Source organism: Scyliorhinus canicula, chromosome 7 (assembly GCF_902713615.1).
Source record: "Scyliorhinus canicula chromosome 7, sScyCan1.1, whole genome shotgun sequence".
NCBI lineage: Eukaryota > Metazoa > Chordata > Chondrichthyes > Carcharhiniformes > Scyliorhinidae > Scyliorhinus > Scyliorhinus canicula.
In genome coordinates, this window is record NC_052152.1 from 177169966 (window position 1) to 177193567 (window position 23602).

At 46.9% G+C, this 23602-nt stretch overlaps 1 long non-coding RNA gene across 1 annotated transcript; it reads right to left on the reverse strand.

Annotated features, from left to right (window-relative positions):
* Positions 1–10586: 10586 nt before the first annotated feature.
* Positions 10587–22896, reverse strand: LOC119968666. Its single transcript, XR_005461171.1, has 3 exons — positions 22773–22896; positions 15824–16013; positions 10587–11056 (listed from the first exon to the last, which is right to left on the reverse strand). It is a non-coding gene; the product is annotated as an uncharacterized LOC119968666 (long non-coding RNA).
* Between the last annotated feature and the right edge of the window lie 706 nt (positions 22897–23602).

Below are 23602 nucleotides of genomic sequence, written 5' to 3' on the forward strand. Positions count from 1 at the left end.
ATTGGAAATGTTAGCTGATCTCTTGTGCATTAAGCTGGATGCATTCTAATGTTAGCTGCAACCTTGAACTGTCACTTGAAGATCATTATTCCTGTGGGAAAGTAAACAACTTTGCGGTTAAGAGGGGAGTGATTCATCTGACTGCAACTCTAAATTGTTAGTTTCTTGACTTCTCTCAATGTCAGAAAAACAATCAAAATTAATTGATTTTATTTTCTGTGTATATTACTGTCTGTGCGGATTCTGCACATCCTCCCTGTGTCCGTGTGGATTTCCACTTGGTGCTCCGGTTTCCTTCAACAAGTTCCAAAAGCCGTGCTTCTTAGGTGAATTGAACATTCTGAATTCCCCCTCCATGTACCCAAACAGGCGTGGCAACGAGGGGCTTTTCACAGTAACTTCATTGCAGTGTTAATGTAAGCCTATTTGTGACACTAATAAAGATTATTATTATTTTTTATTCATCGATTTGATAAGTCCAAAGTGTGACAAAGCGCTTATAGAATTGTTTTTCATGCCTCATTCCATCTTTATTCTCACTAGACCGTACATTTAACCTGAGATTGTAAGGCTTATTTGAACACAAAGTTGACAAATAATGACACAGTATTTTATTTATGTTCAAAATGAATCAAACAGTATAGGTAGATTGAATATCATCATATCTTCAATATTTCATTTTATGATCTTGCATTTCATTTTGAACTATCTCCATTTAATTCCCAGATGTGCCATATATTGCCATTCGTTATTGCTGAATACAGCCACAGCCGGTTAACACAGCACTCTCACTGCAAACTCTACATGCGAGTATACTCTGAGATACAGCAGGATGAATGCAATTGGAACCATTGCACCCAAGCAGCTATAATGGCCGATGAAAGGAAATTAGAAGGATTTTGGCACACTGAAACAACTATTGATAAGATTCGTGTTTGAGGGGCGATTGCATGCTTCCACATTTTCTATGAAGAACTGAGGGCAGGTCTGATGTCCTTGTCCTTTAAATGAACCTATTCAGTGTCATAAAATCTTAGTTCTAGTGTGTGATTGTTATGGGCAAGCTAAAGTTAAATTCCATTTGTGTATTAATGTCTCACATTGAAGCGCATCCAAATAATTAATCACAAGATCGGCATCAAAACATCAAGCTTTACTTGTAAGTAATGGGCTGTCATAACTTATCTTTTATTGAAGTCAAAGGAAAGGAAAATTTGGTGAGAGCGTATAATGGGCTAAATATCTGCTACTGTTCATTTTGCACTCCTGCCATTAGGCGCGATTCTCTGGAAAGATTTCTAAGTGTTGTGGTGAGCGGGAATTGCCACGACCTTCCCGGCCCTTGTCCCAGCAAGGCCGGCAACGCTATTCAATGTTAATTGGTCTACTTAACGAGGCCCCACAGTCTTCTCGACGCAAATGGAGGCTCGCCAGCTGATTCGCCGGCACCGTGCATGCCAGCTCCCCGCTAACAATGTCGAGCAGCACTTAAGCTGCACTTGCTCAGCCAAAACCCCAGCCAGCTCGAAATAATGGCGCCCAGGAGACCAGCCCCAAGATTTGTGGATGCTGACCTAGGGAGGCTCCTAGATGCAGAGGAGGCCAGGAGGGATGTCTTGTCTGCCCAAGGGTCACGGAGGGTTAGCTATAGGGCCACCAGTGCTGCCTGCGATGAAGTGGCGGCAGCTATGAGCGCTGGGATTGTGACCAGGAGGACTGGCCTCCAGCACCAAAAAAAGGTCAATGACCTACACCAGGCAGCACGAGTGAGTAGAGACCAAAGGCCCACCCTCCCTCCCTGAGATCTGTCCGCCCTCACGGGAGCATCTACCCCCAACTCTCCATGCCGACCCCCAATCCTCCACCACCCCCTTACCCATTAACCCCCTCAAACCCTCTCTTCACAGCCCCCTCTCACCACTGTGAATGACCCATGTGGCTAATGATGACCCCTCTGTGTCTCCCACAATCGCTGGGAGAAGACGGAGGCTGGCAGACGCCGCAGAGGTGAGGAACCACCGGGCTCCACCAAGAGGACCTGTGAAACGTGAATTGTTATTGCCCTCCTGACTGACCCATCCCACATGTCTATTCTCCCACAGGTCCTCCAGCCGATGGCACCATCCCTTCCCGGTTGGCAATCTCTCCGGTCTCCCAGGAGACCACCTCAGAGGAGAGCTCCAAGGTACCACCATAATAGTCGCAGCACAGCTGTCATCCCCACCCTCCACCAGATACACATACCCCGGTGGGAAATGTTAGTGGACAGGCTTCGGATACACAATCTGGTGAGCACACACTGCTGCTGTTGCACACCAGGTTGAGGCAGGAACCCCCAGGTGAGACAGCAGTCAGTGGGCTGCTGGATCCCAGGACTCAGCTGAGCCTGTGGTACAGAGGTACCCGGAGCTGGTGGAGATGGTGGGAAGCAGTTGGGACATTCAAAGGGCGACGTCAGCGTCACTCCAGAAGATTCATAGCTGATTGGATGTGCCCCAGAGGCTACGGGCTGAGGAGATTTTGCCAGAAATGCATGGCTAGCGTGGCAACCGGAGTGGAAAGCCTTGTGCACAACATCAGGACCATTATTGAAGGTGTCCAAGGCATCGAGCAGTCAGTGAAGGCCGTAGCTAAGGGTCTCGGCAGTATGCCTGCCTCACTGGGGGATGTCACCCAGTATCAGACCGACCTTGATGAGATTGTGCGGGACATGGGCTGCTCTCAGATGGGAATGGCTGAGGTTCTGTGGAACTTGGCCCAGTCACTGAGGAGCTTTGCCGAGGCGTAGAAACGATGGTGCAGACCATGGGGAACTGCCAGGGCTGACAGAGCCAGATGATGCAGGGGCAGCCGGGGCTTGAACCTACATCTCAAGGAGAACCCGAGGGCCCTATGGGCACCGATCGAGAGGAGGGGGTGCTGAGTGCCAACCCGATCCCATCCCATGGAGTGTCGATGGTGGCCACCAGGTCCCCCAAGTTCCACCCCTCTGATAAGGCCGCGTCTCACAGTCAGCACATGGATAGGGCGGCACGGCTGTACATGTGCCGTCGACAAGTGAGCCAGGCCCTTTGGCATCAGAGACCCCAGAGGACACCCACCAGGAGCATCTAAGGTCATGTGATGCGGTTAGTAACTGGCTGCCTCCACCCCTGATGTGCATCCTTGGGGAGACACCTAGACTTAGTGGTAGAACTAGGACGACAAAGTATATTGAGGATCACTGAGGGCACCGGGGAGGGGAGGAGTGGGTGGGGTATGTTGGGGGTGAGGGGGCACAGGGTGGGGGGGTGGGGGTTGGGAGGGTGGGGACGTCACCATCTGGAGAGTGGGGATTTGTTTTACACATTAAACACCCTTGTGCACAACCATTAGGACGCCTCTGACACTTTCTTCCGCAATGCAGGCTGACCTCCGAACCCTTAGCCCATCTTTCCTGTCTGCATGGCACCCACCCACCCTCTGGTGGTGGACATATCCCTGGAGCTGTGTCCCATCCACTGGGTGTTCGGATGTTGTGTGTGTGGTGTTGCCTCCCGCGGTGTTCAAACACAGTATCCAGGTATCAAGGTGTGGTTGCGATGCTAGGCAATGACTCCCACATGCTACATGGTCCGTCCACCCATGGGAATCCACTTGGGATGTGTGAAGTGCCCACTTAACCACGGTTGCCCATTCCCTATTAGCAATAGCCTTCAGCCGCACAGCCAGAGGCCTCGGCTGTCAGCGGAGGTTATCAGAGGTGTTCGTTGGGGCAGACAGGCAGTACAAGGCTTGCCCCTGGAACGGTACACATGATCCAGGGTTGGCATGGTGGTGCCACAAGTAGTTGACCCCCAGTTGCCCCCCAGCTCCTCCACCCTTCCCTCCTATGGTGGCTCACCCCTGTGGAGGGTCTCCTACCCCATCTGAGGGTCCCCCACCCCGTGCCGAGCACAGACGCGACAATCCCAGCGCCCTCAGGCTCTTTGCCTGTGACCAAAGATAGTACTCACCTCCTCAGCACCCCACAGAACTCTTTCCATCTGGTTCACGTTTTTCAAAAGGAGTACTAATCAATGCCTGCGTGACCACTTGTTGGGGAGGCCACTGAATGACAGGAGGCCGTTGGATATGGGATGGCTCCTGTTAATTGTATGGAAATGGCTTAAATGGTGAGAATTGGTTTCTCGCCACACTATGGCAAGATCCTAATTTCACATGTGGGAACAGGCCGGTTGTGCTGCAAACTGGCACGGTTCTCATTTTTGGCCTCTCCCACTATTCACCAGCCTCATTTCACTTGAGCGAGAGCGCAACGAGGCCATAGAATCGCACCCATTATGTCTGTTGAGGCCTCCTTGCACCTGATTTTGGTGTCCGAGGCTATCAGCATCATACCGAGTGCAGGCAAGACTTAATCTGGGCCTTGCTTCTTGCGTATACCCAGCCATGGGGCCTTCTGGATGCTGACCTCCAGACCCAAAGGTCTTGTTTGGAACCATTTTTAAAAATTGGTGCATTACTGTGTTCATTTCTGATTGTCTTTCTTCGTAGCCTTCTGAAAGTTTACATGTTACAGAGGCACACCTGAGCCATGAACGCGTGGTTAGAGGAAAATGTTGTGGGTTTGTTGAGAATGACTATTCATTGCCATGAGCCTGCGTTAGAACTGCCAAGTCTTGTTGGAAGCATTTGTGGAGGTGTGATGGGTGACATGCTGATTATGTGATATTCTGACTATGTCATCTGGCATCTGATTACATGACATCTGAGCATTTGCAATCTTCGCACAAGACTTCAACAAAGGTTATTGCATTTATCTCATTTAGATTGGGTTCTCTGCGGGAGACCATATTTGTGTGTGGTTCTTGCCATTCTGTGAACCGCGCCGGCGGGACTCGGCAGAACTCGCCGGCACTCGGGGGCCGCAGCGACTGCGCAGGCGCAATTGCCGCCAATTCTCTGGTCGCCGGAGAAGCGACGGCCCGGCACCGGGGCGGTGTGGCGGGATTCTCGCTCCCCCCCCACCCGCCAATCTTCCGACCTGGCGCGGGCCCAGCGTCATCCAAAAAACGGGGTCAGCCCCAATTCCATTCCGATGCTCGGGTGCCCCACTGGTGGTGGAAGCGAAGTTCCTAGCACTAGCTAATTACTACTTCCTGATTTGCCTTATCTTCAATTCTTTTCCCCTAACTTTGGCAAAATCCAAAGTAGATTGAGGCTGACAGGAAAAGGAAGGTCAGGAGTCAGGTTGGGCTTTAATTCAGGGGAATATCAATAATTTAACCTAGAAGATAAAATTATTGTTTATACTTGCATACAAATATATAATTAATTTTGGTACATTATAGAGAGTATTATAGAGAATAGAATGTGTGTGCTGGTAATTCAGTGTCTCTGGGTGAAATCTTCCCATAATTGTTGAAAGCGTCAGGCTCAGATTGAAAGCTGGTGTGCAGTATTCCAGTTGCACAGACCCCGGAGCGGGATCTTCCGACCAGCCGCACTCGGTTTTCTGGTGTGGCGCACCCTCACCGGCAGCGGGATTGCCCATCCTGCCAGCCGACCAATGGGGTTTCCCATTGTGGGCACCCACACGCCGTCGGGAAATCCGTGGGCGTGAGTGCGCTGCCAGCCAAACGGAGGATCCCGCCGTCGGAGAATCCAGTCCCAGTTTTCTCTCCAGATCTTGAGACTCTTTAAATAAAAGAAATGAGTGGCCATGGTTTGCACCGTTACTCTCATGGGGCTTTGCCTGATCGAGCCAGCACCTGGCTCCATAGAGATCAGGGCACCATTTTTAAAGGCCACCGTGTTCAGAACTGAATTCTATACTTTTATTCGTCCCTATCATATGGGCAATTATCGTTGGCTCCCCATCCCTACCCACAATAACATGGAAGTATCGCCGGCATTTCTCCCCCTCCCCTGTGGCTGCTCCATCCCACACCTGCTAGTTCGTCCCTCATTGCCCACTTTCCCCTCACCACATATAAATGGAAAGCACCCCATCCCACCCCACATGGGACTCCCACGAGGGCCTGCCGCTGCTCTACCCCCTGGGCAGTGCCAAGCTGGAAGTTCCAAACTGTGCCCAGGGGTAGTGCTAAGGGCATGTCCCTTTCCCCTCTGGGGTAATTCTTACCTTTGCATCGTGCCCTGGACTGAATCACGTATTTAAAAATCTGTTTCAAGCCTTGCCGATGTGACATCACATCAGTGAGTTATGAATATTTAGCGAGGGAAGATCATGTGATGGGGAGGCCCATTAATAATATTTTTTTTAATTTTTATTGGTTTTGCGATTATTTATTGTAATTTTTGCTATGGATAACACAATAATTAAAACAAAGAAGAAAGATAAACGGAAATCTACAAGATGGGTATACAAATGAGAATAGTGAAGGACAAACAAACCTTTATACATTCATGCAATTGAACCTATGTACAGGAATGGGGACCCCCGTCTTTGAGCCTTTGGGAGTTGGTTGCCACAATTTATGCCCTTCCATGCTGGCTAGGGCATTGTAGACGTAAAGGATCAGGTCATCCGCGTCATCGGAGACGTAGAGGAGCAGGTGGCCCGCATCGAGTGAACTCTGTGATCCCTGCGTCCCCTCTGGTTTCTTCTCTACCCCTTTGCCGATCTGAGACCGCTAGTCAGTGGCTCGATTGCCAGGGCAAATAGCAGCGGGGTAAAGGGCAACCCTGCTTCATGCCTCGGTGCAGCCTGAAGTATTCAGAGCTGGTGGCGTTTGTTGTACGCTCGCCATGGGACTGCTGTATAATAGTTTCACCCAGGCGGTGAACCCTGGCACAAACCCAAACCGTTCCAGTACCTCCATGAGATACTTTCACTCGACTCTGAAGGCCTTCTCTGAATTTCTAGCGTCTGCTCCCAATATGTAATGTTCCTTATCAGCAACTTACATTAGTAAAATCTACATTACGTGCTGAAATGAAGCAATAATGATGATTAGCATAATAATGTGATCCTTAAAATATTTAGAACTAGAAAGTAACTTAATTCTTTAAGGAAGAAGTGCGCACTCTATCCAAGCTTGTTTGGTCTTGGGCTTGACGGACTACACAAAACTAAAGCAGGTGATGTAGGCTTGACCACAGCTGGGCATTTATTTCCCATTTACTCTTGGGAGGCCCCTGTGTTTGCTGCTCACGTGGACTATCTTTCCACAGTTGAATGAGTTTTTCCGTGTTCCATTTCTTGTCAATTGAATTCATCCTTTAAGAAAGATGCATTGGGCCAAGTGGATATTAACCAATCAAATTTCGCATGAGGTGTGTAACATCCACAGAATGTAGGGAATGATCCACAGCTCACAAATTCCTGGTTGCTTCAACTCTGTCTCAAATCAAGTTTTCTATATCACCGCAGAAGATCCACTGTTGGGAATAAGCGTGGTTTGGTAGTTTTCACATGTTTATCAGATGCTGCCAGTTCTATTTGTACTCAGGGATCACAATCTGTCAGATTTTGGCTCGCTGAAGCATGTGGCAGATTGTGTGAGGAATGGCAGATGAAGCTTCCAGTGTTGTTATGCCTTCCACCTAAAGAAATAACGACTGTCGAGTTGCTATTTGTCATCTGCATCATGCTTCACAGTACTTGCATTTAAACAGCCAGTTTAGAGAAGCCTCCTGAGCCTATGAGACCAGATTTTCTGACCTGATTCCAGCTGGAGGGACATTGTGTAATAACACCATTTAATTTTAGTAATGGCCAACAGAGCAGTTAAAGAACTATCAACATAAATTTTACAAAGCACAGGGGAGTATGCAGTCCTTTTAGCGATAAGGTCAAAGTTATTCACAAAAGCCTTTCTTAAAATATTTGCACATCTTTCAGTAAATCAAAGAAATTATTACATTATCCATTACAATTTCTGCATCCATCAACTGTTCCTTCATGACTTTCTTTTCTCTGTTCCTGTCCTGTAATATTTATGAAATGAGAGGATTTCCAGTAAATTTTAATGAGGGCAGACCCACAGCGATAATAGTCTACAGGAGGTTAAGTTTCAAGTAGCATTGTGTCCAATAGCCCATCTCTCGACTCTGGTTTGATCCAAGTATTCAAAAGAAGTTCCAAAGCGGGTTAAGAAGCCCATGATAATTTCACTAACCTTCAGCTTAGGATCGATTGAAAATAAAACCTGATCCTAAATGAGGAAGATTTAAGGACCATGGAGCTGAAATGATGGGCCGGATTTTCATCCCCCACAAAAGTTGGGAATAATTTTGAAACCTTCCCACTCTAGGCCTGCTGCCGAGAAAGGATTTGGGTTGTGACCCCGTAAGCATATCCTGTGACGCTAAGGTCACCATTGCAAATGCTTCGGGATAACGTTTCAACCCCCAGGGTATTTTTCTTGGGCCTTGCGTGTTTCTGAAGCTTTGTGGTAACACCGACAGGTTGAGAGAGTTGGAAACATTTGGTGAGGGTCGTGACGAGTGTGAGAAAGCTCAGGAGCTGTTATATTTTAGATAATGACTTATCGGAAATATATTTTACTCTTGAATCCACCAGGATGATAAAATGACCAATAGTCTTCTTGTTTAAAGGTGAACTATTTAATGAGTAATAAAATTTAAAAAAACTGTGAGGCCTTTTACTCAAGACTAAACTAACTAACTATAAAGAAATAAAGTACAATACACATACCTATACAACGATACACTTTTATAACAAATAGTTCTAACTTCTCTCACTCTAACTATTCTATGTCTTCCTTGTTCACTGTTCTGGATCACACTCTCTAACTAACTAAAAAGAGTGGGAATCCAGTGCTTATAGTATCTGACTGTGAGGCATCTAGTGTTGAAATGACTGTACTACATTTACATACATTAATCATGTATATTGACATCTGAATATCACTACAGGAGCCACCTTCAGTCAAGTGTTTTCTCAATGTTTAACAATCTGCCAGTGCCTGGCAATGTCCATAATGTGGAGGAGGAGGCAGAGGACACATCCAGCCCACAGCCATATATGTGCCAGCAAAAGGCACTCATACTGCCAGATAACATGTGACAGTGTTTCAATCCTGTTGAAGTGTAACTTTGGTCATGAGAGCTGCTCCAAGTCAACTACCAGTAATAGAAGCAGCAACATGAACCTCATATGCAATAAGCTTGGGTTGTTGGATGAGAGGCAGCTCAATATCGTTTGCCTGCAAAATGAGACATCAGCTACTCCATGAGTTCCGAGAACACAGGGCCTATAGAAATAGGCTCCCCCACCTTTAGATGGGAAAACAACAGTGCAGGAAGGTGCTGCGTCTCTCCAGATAAGTCATGCCTGAGCTGTGCAGCCTTCCAGTTGAAGATCTGCAGCCAAGGTCGGTCCAGAAGCATGAATTTCCAGTTGTATTGAAGGTCAGTGTGGCTCTTATTTTCCTTGCCACTGATTATTGGGGTGGCACGGTGCCACAGTGGTTAGCACTGCTGTCTCACAGCACCAGGGACCCGGGGTCAATTCCGGCCTTGGGTGACTGCCTGTGGGGAGTTTGCACTTTCTCCCTGTGTCTGCATGGGTTTCCTTGGGGTGATCTGGTTTCCTCCCACAGTCCAAAGGTGTGCAGGTTAGGTGGATAGGCCATGTTAAACTGCCCCTTAGTGTCCAACGATTGTGTGGGGATTCAGGGCTGGAGCAGGAATTGGGCCTCGGTAGAGTGCTCGTTCAAAGGGTCAGTGCAGACGAGATGGGCCGAATGGTCTCCTTCTGCATTGTAGGGATTCTATGATTTCCAGGGATCTGTAGTTGTCATAGTGTGCACAGGTGTATATATGCTGTGGCTGATGCCCTTTTCTTTTGGATTTGTAAATTTGTTGCCTACAACACTGACACAATGCACAGGACAACAGGGTTTGCCCCCATAGCTGGGTTCCCACTGTGTAGGATATGGTCAACTGCATGCACCATGCAAAAAGAGTTCCCATGGAGAATCTGGACCATTATGTCAACAGAAAGGGCTACCATCACTGTTTAAATGTCTAGCTGCTCTGTGATCACCACAAGAATTTCCTTCATGTCTGCGCTTGTTACCCTGGCAGTTACCCTGGCAACTCTTTCATCCTTTGGGAATCAGGGTTGTCTTGATTGTTCAAACCAACCCAATTGCCTCATGCATCAATACTCGCGGATACTCAGCAGCGAGAGTGAAGCAAATGAAGACCAGTGGGGTGATAAAACAATAGCAGCAGCAACAAGAGCAAGACCAGTGGGAGGTTAAAAGAGCGGTGGCAGGAGTGAGAACGAGACCGGCAGGAGGTGTGTGGGTTCAGACCTGACCAACTACGTTTGGATAAAAAGTCTTAGTCTGAAGTCAGAGAGAGGTAGCTAAGTGTTTGGTTGGTGAATATTGTTCTCTTCTCTCTCTAAACTAGGGTATTCATTCAAATTAGTTGTTAGAAAATTAATAATATTCAATTGGGGTTATGATAACGGTTAGAACAAAGAAGAGAACAAAGAAACGTACAGCACATGAACTGGCCCTTCGGCCCTCCAAACCTGCGCTGAACATGCTGCTCATCTAACCTAAAATTTTCTAAACTGTTGGAGAATTAATACATGTATAAAGACAGAGAAAGTCCAGAGGAATTCATTAAAATTAATGATTTAAGCAGGGTACCAACTGGGAACAGAGAGTCTTTATTACATTGTAGATGGGCACCTGATACCCGTTGCTTACCATTCCTGCTCCATATGGGAATTTCGGCACGCTTCACGTGTCATTGGTGACCACTTGTGTAAGAAGAGTTTCCAATTCTTCCAGCTCAAGCTTCGGATTTCTGAGCTTGAGGGGCAGCTGGAGTCATTGCAGAGCATCAGTAAGGATGAGAGTTTCCCAGATTGTATGCTCCAGGAGGTGTTAAGCCCACAGGCAATGAGATGCCAGGATGGACATCCGGGAGACTAGGAAGAGGCAGGTAGTACAGCAGTCTTCAGGGTGCATGCCAATCTCGAACAGATACTCAGTATGGGAGACTGCAGGGAATGACGATACCCTGAAGGTGTGCAGCCTGGAGTTTTGCTCTAACAAGCAAGGGACTGCACAAGAGGGAACAGCAAAAAATACAAATACTGTTGTTATAGGGGACTCCATAATTAGGGGGCAGGCAAGCATTTCTGTAACTGTCATTATGAATCCCACATAGTACGTTGCTTCCCTGATGCCCGGGTAAAGGACATCATGGAGGAGGTGCAGATATTCTGCAGGGTGAAGGAAGTGAGTCTAAAGTAGTAGTACACATTGGTGGCAACAACATAAGGCAGGCATCAAAGTCGTACAGTCATTTTCAGGAACTAGGGAGGAAGTTAAAACATGGACACTGGGGATAATAATCTCTGGAATACTCCCTGTGCCACACACTAGCCAGTGTTGAAATAGGAAGATAGGAAGGATCAATGTGGGGCTGGAAGCACGGTGCAAGACGGAGGGTCACAGATTCTTAGAATATGGAGGACCTTTGAATATAGAGTCAAATTTCAAAGTTAGCTGATGATACCAAACTTGCAGACAGCCTGGTTTCTATGGAATGCAGACAACAGGACATAAATAAACTAGCAGAATGCGCAGACAAGTGGCAGATGGAATTGAATACAGAGAAATGTTAGGTGATGCATTTTGGCAGAAGGGATAGGGGCATTGAAAGTATTTCTGGAATGGAGAGCACCTATTCAAAAGCGATGGATAACATTTCAACAGATTTTGGAGCAGTGTCCTTTCAGGTAGGTTAACTAATGTAGGTAGGGGGGATTGAAACCAAATTGGCAGGAGGATCGACATGTAGAAAAGAGGAATAGGATGTACAAGGTGAGAAGGTTGGTGAGTACTGGAGAAGGAAGTAGTGCCAAGATAAATAGGAGCCGATTAAGAAAGCCTTTGTTGAACGCAAAGACAGAAGTACAATGCGTATACATAAATGCACCAAGTGTGGTGAGTAAGATTGGTGAGATACTAGCACAAGTCACAATGTGGGAATATGATGTAATGGCAATAACGAAAACGAGGCTAAAAATGATGAGGTGGTTAATATTTAAAGATAAAGGCCGGGAATCTCCAATCCTGTGGCCAAATTCTGATGCCGGCATGAAAAGCAGCGTGAGCCACTCCGGCGTCAACGGGCCTCAAATGGCAGGTATCCACCCCTTCCTAAGGGGCTAGTATGGCGCCTGAGTGGTGTCCGCAGCTCCGGCGCCCGAAAGCCGGCGCAAGTTTGTGCATGTGTGCCATGGCCGGCGCGCGTTCGCACATGCATGTGAGTTCCCGACTCCGCGCCGGCCCCCGGGCAATATGGCGGAGCCTTACAGGGGCCCTGCGCGGAGGAACATAGGCCCCCACGGAACTAGCCCGCCCGCCAATCGGTAGGCCCCGATCGTGGGCCAGGACACCATGGAGGCCCCCCCCCAGGGTCGGATTCTCCCGCCTTCCCACCAGGACGGCACCCGCAGACAGAACTCCGATGTCCCGCCGGGTGGGACCATACGTAACCCACACTAGCAGGACTCAGCCGAACTCGGCGGGCACTCGGCCCGTTGAGGCCCAGAGAATCGCCGGGGGGGAGGGGGCCGCTTTCAACAGCCCCCGACCGGCTCAATGGTGATCACTCGGGTGCCCAAAATTGGTGGCGGAGAATCGGCGAACCGTCGTCGTGGCGGTGTGGCGCGATTCTTGCGGCCCGGCGCGGGGTAAGAGAATCCCGGCCATAATGTGCTCAGAAAGGATAGAGAAGGGAAAAAGGGAGGTGGGGCAGTTCTGATTTGGGAACATGTTACAAAGTTGGAAAGATATCCATAAGGGAGGCAAAATCCATTTGGTTAGAGTTGAGAAACAAAAAATGTATGATCATGCTACTTGGGACATTCTAATGCCGTGCAAATAGTGTGAGAGAGAGAGAGAGAGGAACAAATCTGCAGGGAAATTACAGAAATGTGTAGGAAATATAGAATGGTGATACACGGGAACTTTAATTACCTAAGTATCTATTGGAATAATGTTGGGGTAAAGGTTTAAAGGGCGAGGATTCTGAAATATGTTCAGGAGAACTTCCTTAATCAGTATGTTCCTGGCCAAACTAAGACATTGGTATTGCTGGACTACAGGCCAGTTAGTTTAACATAATTAGTGGGTAAGATTTTGAAATCTATAATCAGGGGAAATATCAACATGCACCTGGAAAAGTTTGGATTTATTAAGGATAACCAGCACAAATGTGTAAAAGGCAGATCGTGCTTGCCTAATAGAATTGAATTTTTTGATGAAGTAACAGAAAGTTAATGAAGGGAATGTGGTGGATGTTGTCGATATGGATTTTAAGAAAGCATTTGACAAGGTACCATATAAAAGGCTGGTTTAAAAAATTGAAGCTTATGGAATAGAAGGGTCAGTATCGAACTGATAGAAAGATTGTCTTCAGGACAAAATTCAGTGAGGGTTTTTTTTTGGACTGGAGGATGATAACAGTGGTTTTCCCCAATTATCGCGGCTGTGACCTTTGCCTTTTTTGCTACATATAAATGACCTGGACCTTAGAATACGGAGTAAACTTTCAAAGTTAGCTGATGGTACCTATTATAACCCTCACAAAGACCACAGGGGATCGCTAGTTGATCTCCCTGTGGGCTCCGTGGACTTTCAGTTCCAGTGTTGAGCGGGCACAGGGTCACCCAATCGGGGCTCACCAGTGGGGCATTAAATATCGACCCCCAGTCCCGGGTATTTTGTACACCGTGGCTGTGACTTTATTTGTGTTGCAGAATCAACCTGCTTTGCCTTTTATCCTCCGCTTCCTGGAATTATTACATTGGCGACAAGGATCGATCATGGGATTCTGAGCAGTCTTTAAAACTTCATAAGACAACTCAGGTAAGAAAGACTCTCCTCTTGGGGTGGCACGTGGTACAGTGGTTAGCCATGGACCCAGGTTCGATCCCAGCCCCGGGTCATTGTCTGTGTGAAGTTTTGCACATTCTCCCCATGTCTGCGTGGGTCTCACCCACAACCCAAAGATGTGCTGGTTGGTGGAGTGGCCACGCTAAATTGCCTCTTAATTGGAAAAAAACGAATTGGCTCCTTTAAATTTAAATAAAAGGAAATCCCCCTCAGAAATGCCTTTCTTTGGAAGGCTTGAGCCATATGACGCAAACATAGAGGACTGAGGCCAGTAAGCCGAGTGCATGAGCTATTTTTTTCTCGCCAGCAGCATTGAAGGGGATGAGAGGTCAGAGGTTGTCTTTCTGATAGCTTGTGGCGTCCCAACATTTAGCTTTATCAAAAGCTTAACCGGTCCGGTGGCTCACAACACTAAAACGTTCAACAGGTTTGTGGAGCTGGTGAGAAACCATTACGACTCAAAGTCATCCAATGATCCTCCAACATTACTGCTGAACGCAGCTGGGAGGACCCCGGGAGAACCTATCATGGAATTTCTTGCTAGACTGCAGAAGTTGGCAGAATTCTGCGAATTTGGCCTGTCTTTAACTGAAATGCTATGGGTGTGGGATTACACAGAGGTGTGCGGGGGTTTCCTCCGGGTGCTTCGGTTTCCTCCCACAGTCAAAAGATGTGCACGTTAAAACCCTGAAAATATTACTGGTAGAGCCCAACCGAGTCCTCAAAGAGGCTATCAAAATAGTTTTGCCTCATGAGAATGGCGGGAAAGGGGCTCAAGAACTTCAAGTAATGTCCTCAGGTTGAGGGGAGGGTCCTCACATAGAGAGCCAACGAAGACATCCATAATGCCTTGCCAACTATCAACCCAATATTCTGTAAGGACATCTTCCCATTTTAAAAGACAGTCAGATAACCCGAGAGGTAGCGGGGGAAACTCCCCAGAGGATCAAAAGTGTCAGCTGCAATAATAATAATAATCTTTATTATCACAAGTAGGCTTACATTAACATTGCAATGAAGTTATTGTGAAAATCCCCTATTCGCCACATTCCAGTGTCTGTTCGGATACACTGAGGGAGAATTCAGAATGTCTAATTCACCTAACAAACACATCTTTTGGGACTTGTGGGAGGAAACTGGAGCACCCGGAGGAGAACGTGCAGACTCCGCACAGACAGTGACCCAAGCTGGGAATTGAACATGGGAGGGGGCAGCACAATAGCATAGTGGTTAGCACAATTGCTTCACAGCTCCAGGGTCCTAGGTTCGATTCCCAGCTTGGGTCACTGTCTGTGCAGAGTCTGCACGGTCTCTCCGTGTGTGCGGGGGTTTCCTCCGGGTGCTCCGGTTTCCTCCCACAGTCAAAAGATGTGCAGGTTAGGTGGATTGGCCATGCTAAATTGCCTTTAATGTCCAAAATTGCCCTTAGTGTTGGGTGGGGTTACTGGGTTATGGGGATAGGGTGGAGGGATAGGGTGGAGGTGTGGGCTTGGGTAGGGCCAGTGTAGACTCAATGGGCCAAATGGCCTCCTTCTGCACTTTAAATGCTATGAAATAAAATCTATGACCCTGACGTAGTGAAGTAACAATGCTAACCACTCTGCTATCGTGCTGCCCCTGTAGGTTGCTGTAGGAGCCGTCGAAGGGTACGATGTTCAAAGCCACCTTAGGCCCATGCCTTGCGAGTATCCCAGCCCTCAGAGGATGAGGTAATGCAATTAAACTTCATCGGCAGTATCAAGGTTGCTCTGATAAGGAGAAGACTGTTTGTCATCAGTCATTGCTTAGAGAAGGAGGTGGATATGGGAGCTGCCATCTCCGTCATTGGGATACAGACAATCCATCATCAGCTCGAACTTGATGAAACATCCAGAAAGTACATCATAATTAACACCCATAATCGCCTGCACAAAGATACATACCTGCCCTTTGGAGTCTCGTCGGTTTGTGCCATCTTTCAGCATGTCTGGGTGACAGTATATCTCGACAATGTATTGGTCACAGGGGCCAGTGAACAAGAGCACCTAGCGAACTTGTGGGAGGCAATTTTCCACTGCAGGCATACGTCTCAGGAGAGAGAAATGTGTAGTCCAGGCAGGCGAATTGATCAACCTAGGGTACCGGGTAGATAAGAAAGGGAGAATAAAGTTAAGGCCATCAAGGAGGGAAGTACAATGGAGTTGAAATCTTTTTTCAGTCTGATAAATTACTACGGGAAATTCATCCCAAATTTGGTCACTTTGTTGTCACCCCTGCGCATGTTACTGAAAAAGAATCAACGGTGGCCATGCCAGGGACTGCAGGATGAAGCCTTCACAAATGCAAACCAACAATTGCTGCTCTCGAATATACTGGCCCATTATCACCCCAGAAAAGAACTAACACTGATATGTGATGCCTCTCCCTATGGAGTGGGTGAAGTCCTCCCACGTCGATGGGACGATGGCATGGCAAAGCCCATTGCATAAGTGTCCAGGACCCTGGCGGACGCTGAGCGCCGATATTCACACATTGCAAAAGAATGGTTGGTTGTTATTTTTGGTGTGAAAAAGTTCCACCAGTATGTCTACGACAGACATTTTGTATTCATAACAGACCTGAAGCCTTTGCTGGGCCTTTTCAATGAAGTTAGTGCAATTCCCCCATTGCCTCAACTTGGATCTAAAGTTGAGCCCTGTTACTGGCAGCCTATGAATGCTCCCTCCAGCACCACCCTGGAACAGGTATTGCCAACACAGATGCTCTGAGTTGCCTCTCGCTGCCCACCAGCTTAACCCCTTTGGTGGCAATGGAAGAAGTTAAACGTTTTAGAAACTGTGCTAGATTAAAGCTTTGACCCAGAAAGACCCCACATTGTCCAAGTTGTGCCATATGATCCTCAGTGTCTGAATCAGAGGACATCCCATGGATGACATGAAGCCCTTACTCATGAAAAGACAAGAGTTAAGTGTTGAGGATGGTATTATCCTCTTGGCAATTTAATGTATTTATTAAACACAGTGAATATTTGATCCAACTGAAGACAATGAAGTTGAGTGGCAATAGTATTCAATTTAGGACAGTTAGAGAACTAATTAGTATTTTCGGTTATGTGGTCACACGGTGACGGCCGTGCCAATGAAAAACTAAGGCAATTTATTGCTTTAATTACAACATATTCCAGGTAAATTGTCAAATTATTTTCGCATCGAACTGGCGATGAAGCAGATGAGATGGAATAGAAATTCAAATTGCCTAGAGAGGCTGTAAAGGTCGGTGTCAGCTTAGCAAAATTTGTCCATATGTTAAAAAAGAAAGCCCATCATGTGGGTTGGAAAATAAGTTCTTTAAAAATGTGAGCAGTGTTTTAAAAGTCCCATGCACAGCTGAGTGAGAAAAATGGTGACCGAACAGAGCATCATTGCCCATTTCGAAGCAGTTGTGTTGAACAAAGATAGTGATAAAACCCATGGGCAACAACAAAACCCATAAGGAAAGAGGTGCCTGAGTGTCATTTACTATTTGTCATTTGAAGTTATCAGAACCAATAAGAGAATTCACAGGTCTGCCCCTTCATGTTTCCACTTCAATACTGAAGCTGACAGGAAATTTAGCACAATAAATTAGAAGGCACATGGTTCAACTACAGTTAGAGAGGACAATCTGCAAGTTGATTTGGAGGTGGAAATTTACAAGACACAGCACACTATGTAGCTCTAATTGATCTCACAATGTTTACTGCAATGAGATTTTGTGGCCTTCAGGATTCACAAGCATCAGTATAATGTATTGGGTTTCACTATCTAACACCGTGTCACCATAAAACAGTAAGTTACTATAAGCAAACCATTTCAAACCTACAAGTCTTTGCTATTGCTAATATTGTGTTAAAACATATATCTTGCCATATTTTAACCCATAAAATATTTTAGCACGCTCAAGGGTTTAATATCGCCAGTGGACAAAATGGTATATCACAATGTAACCTTATTCATTATTCTGATTACAATCCAAAGATTTTATCCACATGAACGTATCTATTCCTTGGATTTGGTAATGATTGTCTAACATTTCTCCTTCCCTTCTTTTCTCCGCAAAAGAGAGGAACAAAGCTGCCCAGCTTGATGATACAGTGTGAGATGCGATTGTTCAAGTGTTTTGACAATGACCTTTTCTACACAGTCCCTTTGACAGAATGAATCATACATTTATTTATGTAAACTTAGAAGTGGTTTGAATTGTACAATTGTTTGTCTGGGCCATAAATCTCCAGGAAAGTTGTTTGTAAACATGCTGAGTCCCCCGTCTGGCATGGTTTATGTTTGAAATGTGGACTAATCAAATCTTGAGAACCTTTGCTTTGTGACTGCGTCTATAATGAAAAATGAAATGAAAATCACTTATTGTCACGAGTAGGCTTCAATGAAGTTACTGTGAAAAGCCCCTAGTCACCATATTCCAGCGCCTGTCCAGGGAGGCTGGTACGGGAATCGAACCGTGCTGCTGGCCTGCTTGGCCTGCTTTAAAAGCCAGCGATTTAGCTGAGTGAGTGTGTATCGTAAATGCAAGGTTGCCTTATTGGCATTTTGTTCCATACTGTGTTACAAGCTGCAGTTTTTTGTATCTGACCTGAATAAGTCTAAATTATATTCCAAGTGGAGGATCACCATGGGTGCAAAGTTGAGTCATGAAATTGGCAGCATCTGGCAATCTACATGCCACTCTGTTCAAGGGCAATTAGGGATGGGCAATGAATGCTGGTCCAGCCAACAATGCCCACATCTAATGAAAGAATAAAGAAGAAAAAAAAATAAGGTGCTCAGAATAAATAAATGGATTTTTGAATATTTGTATCCATTTATAATATTAAGAAAACATTTTGTATCTGTTACATTTTCCTGATGTTTTCGGTGCGGTGTTGGGGGTGGGGTGGGGGTGGGGGGGGGGGGGGGGGGGGGGACAGGGAGGCTTGTCTACCGGTGGCCAGGTCTCCTTGCCGATGGACCTTGAGGTTCTCAGATTGTGTTGTGCGCAGTGGCCTGGTACACACCTTGTGTGGCCTACTGTGCTTCCCTGAGCACCATGTCCTGTCATCATGGCCATTCTCTTCGTCGGATGAGGCCTGGTGTTCCTGGTCCTCCTCCTCCGGCATGTCCTCCTCTGCCGCATGATGTTGTGCAGGACACAGCAGGCCAGCACGATGTGGGAGACCCTCCTAGGCCTATATTGGAGGACCCCACCAGGATGGTCCAGGCTTCAGAGCCACATCTTTAGAACACCGTTGCTCCGCTCAATGACACCTCTGGGTTACTGCATGGGTGTCGTTATAGCGGTTCCCCACGTCAGTCTGGAGCATGGACAGACATCATGTGCCACGACCACAGTGGATACCGTTTGTCACCCAGGAGCAAGCCCCTCACCCGAGGGGGCGCCTCAAAGGAGTTGGGCACCGTCGAGTGCTCAAGGACAAATGCATTGTGCATGCTGCCTGAATATCAGGTGCAAACGTTCATCATGTGTAGCCAGTGGTCATACACTAACTGCATATTCATGAAGTGGAAGCCCTTATTATTTATGAAGGGCACCCCCACATGGGCCGATGCCCATAGGGTGATATGTGTCCCATTGATCACTCCTGAACCCAGTGCAATTGCGGCGAATCCAGCTCCTTGGGCAATCTGGCGGTCTCAGTCAACATTGGGTGTATATTGTCCGCTGCCCGGAAATATAGAGCATCTGTGGTGGCATGGATGCACGGACGTCTGCAATATGCCAGACAGGTCCCCACTCGGCACCTGCATGGACCTCGTGGCAAAGAAATTCAGGGCAACCGTCACCTTGACGGCCACCAAAAGCGGGTGTCCTCCTCCAGAACCTGCGGTTCCAGGTGCGCCACCATATGGCACAGGTGTCACATAGCCTGTCTGGTTAGCTAAGACACGCTTGGCCTGACAGGTATAAACATGGCCTGATGCACTGTCTCCTTTGCATCTCTGCCTCAGCCTGTTTGACGGCTGGCTTCCTAGCCTCACCGGCTGGCCCCTGCTCCTGTTGCGCGGGGTCCGCCCCGAACTGCTCCTGTGCGTGTAGCCTCAATGCATCCGCAAGGGCTGCTGCGGCCAGGCAGAAGGCAACCATTGCTGTCTGAATACCATTCTCTGCGGTCTGAGACATGTTAGCATGGTGGGTATTCCCCTGCTCATCCAGGTCCAACAAGCTACATGGTGGCCCTGGGTTCCACCGAACCCCTGCCCCAGTCCCAGCCTCCGCATGCACCCCCCCTTCCAATCCCACCCCCCACCCATCGGCAGTTCCCCCCAATACTTTGCCTTCCATACTGCACCTCTGGCCCCATTGATGTCTCTGACCACACCATCCATCCCTGTCGGTGGCTGGCACTACCCATGCAAGCAATACGCTCTGCAGCTGCTATCCTGCACCTTCCTGTGGGGTCCACTGTGGGTGTCCTCCTTGGGTGGACCATGTGATATCCCACCAGTAGGGTGGCACTGGGTCATGAAGTGGGGGGGGGGGGGTCACCGAATGTCACCGACCACCTCCATGCTTGGTGGCATGCGCATGGGCATGGCTCATGGATGGGTGAGGGGATGGGCACCTGTAGGGACCGTAGCAGTAATGTGCTTTGGGTCCTGTGGGCGGCACATGGGCTATGGCAACCAGTTGGGGGGCAGGATGGAGGGGAGCAGGGGCAGAGTAGACAGAAAGGGCTTGGAGACATCTGGTGGTCCTCAGTATGGGATAGCTGATATTGTCACTGGGGGGGGGGGGGGGGGGGCTGTGCCCGGAGAGGAGCAGTGTGCCAGTGAGGGGGCCAGAGAGCACAGTGCATGCATCCGTGGTGCAATCTGCTTGTCCCCTGCTTCCCCTGCAGTGGGGCAGCGTTTCCGATCAGTGAACTGCGGAGTGTCAACACTTGGTGGGCCACTGGGTGAACATGGCCATACCTGTCCCATTGATGGGTCAGCTGGGGTCTGAAAGGTTCCGGAGGATGGCCTGAGGAGGCACCCGTACTACCTGTGGCGCTCCGCACATTAATGGGACACAGTGGGCAGTCGGCGGAGCGTGCAGCCAGGTGGCTGTCTTGCATGCTATGCAATGGCGGTCTGTGCCTCGCCACTCCAATCCCGGAGGGAACACCCTGAAACCCCTGCCCCCATCCCCAGCCAGCGGCACAACTGTCAGCCCACCATTGCGATTTTGGGAACTTTTGTTAACTCCTTTCTGTCCCTCAGCAGCTACGGCGCCTGGACCCCATTTTTAAATGCCACAAGTGAACTGCTCTGGTATCATTCCGCGGAGGCCCGGTGAATACTGGGCCAAACAGGGTAATGCAAATGCAGGTATTACATGCGGATGCCAGCACGGAGCGTGGAGCGTGTTGTTGCCGCCAGCGAGGCACCGAAGCATGGCGGTTGGTTCGGCGCCTGACGCCTGATTTGCCACCCGATCACGATTCAGAATTCCGATGTCTCGAAGCAGAGAATTGAGCCCACAGGCTTACATATGATTATATTTGTGACTGAAATTTTTGATTAATTATTGCATACTAGTATCCCATCTGCGTTATTCTCTACTTTAAATTGGTAGATCATGTTAACATATGAAAAATAATCATGTCCAAAACCTTTTGCTGGTCCTGATTGGTCACTGGATAAGGGGAATATTTGATCTTTTCAGGTGTTAGAGAAAACTGGTGCATGTTGAGAGTTAAGTCATTCTTTCATGCTGATAGCCTGGGCCAAGAGAGCCCAGCCTATGCCACATATCCTGGCAATCAAGCTTTCAAAACCCAATCAACTTGATCATGTTTGTATATATTTCTTATTCAATGGTTGATGTTACAATCTCGGTAGAGGCCAGTCACTTTTAAAAATAAAAATTTGAATGCCTAGTTATTAAATGAAAGAATTACATCACATGATTTTGCATTTTAGACAAAAGTTTTACTGTACAAGAATTAAACGAAGCCAGTGCTATTAACTTAACTCTATATTTCGTAAACACTTTAACCTTACACCTGATATCTCAATGTAACACTCCCCATTCCTTTTTTTATTTACCCCCCAACAGTTCTCTACTTTACAGGGTACCTTCACTTTGTCTGGGACCCAACGGAGATATGCCACAGCCCTGAGGTATTCACTTTGATTCTCCTCAGTGCTCCTGTGGGGATTTCTCATTGATACGCATCAATGAGTTCCACTTTGTAAATCCTTGTTTAGGAGCTGTCAAACTGACCAGCAACATAAGATTTGACTTTTTAAATCATCCAACATTTGGTCTTTCAAGGTTTAAGAGAATGCATAAATGTGCAGAAAATCTGTATCTAATGCTGTCCAGCTAAAGCAACTTCAGTAAGGATATGGAAGATTGGGTAGCAAATCACCAGAGTATTACAGCACCGCTGTTGTTGGGGTAGATTTTAACTTTCAACAGCAGAATACATTTAATTAGTGAACTTGTCAAACAGATGAATGTCTTGGCTTTCGTATCTATTGTGGGAGTGTGAGTTTCATTAAAAAATGATTATGTCGGGGTATCTAATTTATAGATTGGCTTCTAATCACTCTAATGGTACTGTCTGCAGGCAAATCTTCTCAAAATAATGAATAATAGAACAAATAATTTCATCATGAACATTTATGGTAGTTTCTTGGTTCATTAATCAGTTTTACTTTCGCTAGATAAAAATATTTGAAGTTCTCGACTTTATTCTACAAATAAGGTGGGTACTTGCTTTATCTTAAAAATAGCATTAATATAAAATGAATATCAACATTTGAAATACAAGGTGGAATCAGTTTAAGCTAACACCTCAAGCTGAACATTAAGACGCATGTATCATTTGCTGATTTTTTTTCTATATGTTACCTTATGCTAGTTACATGGATCAGCACCCTGACAGGATGCATGGGTTCGGGCCCCATCCCATCACCCTCAAATCGAGGTCTCACTATCCGCTGGAAGTTCACTTCAACATGTGAAGCACAACCCTTCATCAAAAGTGAAAAAGTAAATAGCATTTAAATAAAAGTAAAATACACGGAAGAGGCAGGGGAAAAACATGCAGACACAAGAATAGAAAACACGTGTGAGTAGTGTGCTTCAATATAATATAGAAGATAATTGCCTGGTGCAGCTGTTATAGCCTGAGATGACAGGAAGAAGCATAATAAAATAAATCATCCATATAATTGTGTGACTTCTTCGTCACTTCAACAAAAGACTGTTGTTTACCTTGTTTGCAGCATGATTGGATTTGTTTTGTGAGGGCCACGAAGAATCCAGCACAAGTTTTAAGGATACAAAGAAATAACATCTATTTACAATAACATATATATACAACAGCAGCAGCAACTTCCCTTGCTGCTCACTCCTCTCTCTGCTGGTTCCAAACTGGCCAGCTCTATTTATGCAGGGAGTCTGCTAATGATTTCTCCGCCCCCCTCATTGGGGAAGCTCATACTCCCATAGGAGTGTGGGATTGACATTAGTCCTCAGCCAGTGGTAAGCAGGCAGGTTATAACAATTTGTTTATTGGATTTGTTTATTGTCTCGTGTACTGAGGTACAGTGAAAAGTATTTTTCTGCGAGCAGCTCAAACAGATCATTTAGTACATGAAAAGAAAAGAAAATACATAATAGGGCAACACAAGGTACATATTATAAATACATAGACACACAGGGTGGCGGGGAGGTGA